The sequence below is a fragment of the Rousettus aegyptiacus genome, unplaced genomic scaffold, assembly GCF_014176215.1.
Source record: "Rousettus aegyptiacus isolate mRouAeg1 unplaced genomic scaffold, mRouAeg1.p scaffold_m13_p_7, whole genome shotgun sequence".
Classification (NCBI taxonomy): Eukaryota; Metazoa; Chordata; class Mammalia; order Chiroptera; family Pteropodidae; genus Rousettus; species Rousettus aegyptiacus.
This window is the reverse complement of record NW_023416310.1, coordinates 63,961,520-63,966,499: the sequence shown is the minus strand read 5'-3', so window position 1 is coordinate 63,966,499 and position 4,980 is coordinate 63,961,520. Positions and strand designations below refer to the sequence as shown.

General features: G+C 39.2%; 1 pseudogene; it reads right to left on the bottom strand.

Moving 5' to 3' along the window:
- Nucleotides 1–3,928: 3,928 nt before the first annotated feature.
- On the bottom strand, nt 3,929–4,047 carry LOC118606340 (annotated as a pseudogene).
- Nucleotides 4,048–4,980: the final 933 nt, after the last annotated feature.

The window sequence follows — 4,980 nt, the reverse complement described above, 5'->3', positions numbered from 1 at the left end:
TCTCCTTGCTTTCTCTCTTGGTTCCTTTCTGTTTGATAACTTGAACTATAAAATTCTTCTAAATCTGACACAGGATGAGCACTCAATGATTGTTTGCTTATTGAATAAAGAATGTTGGAAAACTCTCATAATTTAGTAGCCAACATGCATTTCATGTGGCTTTAGTATACCTGTGCTACATCCTGGGTGGCTTTTTCCCTGAACTTTAATATAGGATGTTCAACAGAAAAATCACACCATCCTTCCTATGTAATTTCTGCAGAGCTCCACTACTATGTTTATTAACTGTATCTGCTGTATTCCTTTCTTAAACAATGAGTGGTTTCACTTCCTCAAAAGGAGGTGGTGTCAAGCAGTGACCAGCCCCCACTTCATGGAATATGAAGGCCGTTGCATATTACCTCAACCTATCACTCCTGCATTCTGGCACAGACCACCTAGCTTAAACCCTTACTCTATGAGTTTTCACGTCTGCTGCTGTTACAAACTGCGGATTGACAGAGAGCATTCCTATCTGTTTTCTGGATCATTGATTCCCTCATTTAATTTTAAATCCCAATCGAATATCTTTTGTACTTATTGCTTGGTAGTCTTTTGTCCCTGCTTCCATGTTGTATGTTTTGAGTGCTATCATTATCATCTTATTCAGTGGAGGAATTTCAGTAGAGATTTAAGATAAACATACAATCCTAATGAAGCTATAATGTGTGTTTTCATTGCTGCCATTACCTTCATAGCAATAAGAAACTGTTTTTAAGAGATTAACAAGTGATGTTGAGAATTTAGGAAAGTTAATAAATATGTGTGATTTGCTTTCTATTAGAATTCGTAATGTACAGAAATAAAGCTTGGATACTTTATATGAAGACACAAAAAGAAAAAGAACTCATTTACAAACTTCCCAGGAGAGAATTCACAAGATTTTTTTTGACAGCATTATTTCTTCAAGTAAGGGGTTAAAGTTTAATATAGCCTTTGATAACTTTTATAAAATCCTTAAAATCTACTATATTCCAATTTCTAATGAAACTTCTAGAATAAGAAAAAATAGTAATAGATTTATAAGAAGGCATGTTTTCCATATATACGATGTTACTACTCAGCCATATTTATTCACATTCGCATTACAGCCTGAGGGGAAACAGAGTTTGCCACCCCCAAATATACCTTTTTGGAAACATTGATTATTTTAAGCTGGTTATTTCTGGAAAACAAAAGACTCAGAAAGAACCACTGACCTTTCCTATAATAGTTTTTAAAAATCTAGATAGAGGACCTGCTCCAGGAAGGGAGTTATCACTATAGTTAACTATATTCTAATATAAACTAGGTATGATAGGGAGGAACCCAGCAAGGTCCCTTTGATCAAAGTTCTTTCTGTGTCCCATGGTTAAAGACAGTCCAGAAAACCTTTTTTGAAGAACATTTGCGTCTCCATCTCCACGTGAATCGCCTTCCTTCCCTTTGAAGTCCAAACCACTACCCCTACCTCTTTCACCTTAGCTCAAGATGGCACATCAGCCCCAAGAGCCTGACTTGTCCTGTGTCCCATTTACTTATGGAATCCCCATAGGTACATATATAATTAAACTTGGTTATTTTCTCCTGTTAATCTGTTTCATGTCAATTTAACTTTTAAGCCAAGTGAAAACTTTTCAATAAGACACAGCTCACTCTCGAACCTCCAACAATACCTAACAACAAGAAGTATGCAAATGGGAAGACCTAGGAGTGTGCAAAGGAGTGATGGAAATTCACCTGCACCACCCCCCAAGGTGTATGAGAGGAGTAGAAGGAGCAGGAATCTAAGGATCAGAGTAGAGTGTGCTTCTGCGTTAAATCACCTCTGAAAAAAATAGAAACAAACCCCAAGCAATCCCAACGAGTAGTAATAAACAAGTTTTTAGCAAAATCAAATTGATGCAGTTAGGATGCAATTTTATTCAGAGCAATTTACAAGTAGTACATTTAGTAATTATAAATTTGTACATTGCCGCATCCCATGCTGCCATTTCAGGACTATGAAAATTTTTAAATTATGGTGGGAATAGAGGATTCAAGGAGAAGCTGCCCTAAATGCCTCAGAAGGCTCTTCAATGCTGCCACTGATTTTCAACAACATTAGCACATATAGTAAGCTTAGAGTTAGGTCTCCTTCAATGAGTTTTCAATTCCTCAATCACAAGTGATGGAAATTAAATTGTACTTATTTTTCTCTTTTATATCACTCAGCCCATGGATTAATCAAACCAGACAGAAAATGGATACACTTCAGGGTTTCTGCAGAAACTTAAGAAATATGTAGGAAATGCAGGAAGTCAGAACTTGACTGTTGCCCTGGTCAACGACTTATAGTGACCTTGAGAAAGTTACTCTTTCTACTGTTGTTGGTTTCTCTGCTAATTGAAAATGACAGTTTTAATCTATATCCTAGGAGAGCTGAGAGGAGGAAAAGCTCGAAATATCCTGAGCTGTAACTATGTAGAACACCCCAGACAGTGAGGTCCCCATGTTACACAGGTCATGAATGATCCTTAAAGAAAAACATAACGGAGAACTTTTAAAATCCGGAAGTTTAACATATCATATAGAGAACTTTGAAACAATATTACTCCCTTAGTATCACACTCAGCCATTGATTAGGTTTGGATGAAGTTCATAGAGACACGTATAAACAAACACTTGGGATCCACAGGTGTATGAGTGTGGACTTTGTGTCAATCAAGTCCTAGCAGAAAACGAATGTCACACTCAAATTGTATCACTGAAGAAGTTCAATAAAACGATTATTTGTAAAGATGTGGGCATGGTGTTGAGGATCGCAGGAGATATCACAGCATATCGGGTACTCCTGCAACCAAAAGAACAAAAAAAGCTAATAGAGAGGGCTGAGGGAGAGAAGTTGTGACCTGATCCAGGGTTATAGTCCAGCCAGAGGTGATCCCGAAGAACAGGAACAGACAAATAAATGTCCCAACCTCTTTCCTCTCCTCTCCCATCTCTTACTGCTGATTCCCATTTGCTCAAATCAATATGACAAAAAAGGCAAGGAAACTCGCCAATGTCATTCATACAGGTTAGCCTCTTCGAGAATGTCACATAAAATACACAACTCTCTGGGGTATGCTATTGGGGTATTTCTGTATTTAAACCCTACCTACAGGGTGTATCCCCACAGAACTTCACTTGAAGTGAAGATTGTGCATCTGATGTGGGAAGAAAGACCCTGGGTTGCTGCACAAATTCTCCCAGACCATATCGGCCGAGGCTCTGGATTGTCTGTAGCCCAGAAAGTACTGGTGCAGGGTATAATCTCTCATTTGGGTGAGGCTGATTTGACAGGTAAATCAGAATAGGTACTAGTGGGAAGTAAGCAGCGTGACTAGTACACTGTTGAAGGAGACGCTCACTCTCAGTGTCTTATGCAAATGTATATGGACACCTAGGAATGAGGCCTCCTTCCATTTAGTAGATGCTCCTCATGTCACAGGACTCACATAGAGCCTGTTGTCTGGATCCCTGCTGTTCAATGCGTGCTCAGGAAGCAGCGCCAGGTTCACCTGCAAATTTTCAGGCCCCACCTCAGACCCATCGAATCACTGTCTGCCTTTCAACAACATTATTAGGGGAGAAGGTGGATATTAAAGTTTAAGATGCTCTGCTCTTATTCCCTGCAAACTTTCACATCATACCATAATTAATGGTTGAAATGGAGGCCACAGTTTGGTTTCTCATGGGCAGGGAGGTGATATACAGTACAAGATACATACACAATTGTTTTTGACAATTTTTATGAATCTGGTTTTCAAGGAATATACTTTAATTTTTTTAATTTTTAATTTTTAGACAAGGCAACCCTTGGTTGACCTCACAGATTGCAAGGACCTTGTCAGCTTACAGTCCCTTATATTTTAATTTTATTTTTTTATGCCTACAGCACCTGATCTTCCTAGATGGTCTCCCATCCAAGTACAAACCAGGGTTGACCCTGCTTAGCTTCTGAGATCAGATGAGATTGGACTTGTTCAGGGTAGCATGGCCGTAGACTCAAGGGATATACTTTTAAAGTGCTCGATTGCTTTTAAATTTTTGTGTACCTAATTCATTGGGTTCTTGAGAGTAATGCGTAAACAGATGGTGCAGTATGTGGTGCTTGGAAAACATTGAGTAAGCGTTAGCTCTCACTATCCTAGGTGAGTTCTACTTAGGAAGGAAAAAAAATAACTGAGTTATACATTGTATTGATTTTGATGCAGGACAGGGCAAATATCCCAAAGTGGAGGCAGACCAAGACCTGCACTGAGAGAAGAGAGCTCTTTCACAGAGACTATAGAAAGCATTCAACATATATGCTAAAGTTAGTGCCCAAAAGAAAGTTTATTAGAAAAGGGGCAACACTCCACAGACATGGTCTCCTCTCAGAGGCAGAGAGTGACAGAGCCTAACGAAGATAAAGACAGGGAGAGAGACAGTAAAGAGTACTGAGAGAAAGACAGTGAGAACCCAGAGAAAGACACTGAGAGGGATGGAGAGAAAGACAGAGAGAGGGACCTCCAGTGTTCAGAGAATCGTTTATATATTATTCTTTCATTCCTGTAAGTTACAGTTTAAAGATGTTGTTTACCCATTTCCTTTGATATGGACATACGGTGAGGAAGGCAAAGAGGAAGAGTATGTAGCCTAAAAAGGTAAGGCTTTGTAGCATGAAAGGCCTACTGACAGTTCTCAGCTTTTAAGTCATAGGTTCTCCCTGGTTTTAGCCATAGGGAATGAAAGATTTTACTTGTGTAGGGTGCCACTTAAAAACTCATTTTCATTTTTCCCCTTCACAGGTGTGGGAAATGGGTTGTTAGCAACCTCAGCAGGAATCATCCTTTGTTCTACAGGTGTCCTCCTGGCTTGGCTGCAGGGCTGATCACTGACTGTAGCTTGATTTAACACTTTAATTCTCTTGCCTCTTTCCTACATTAATTTGAAGGA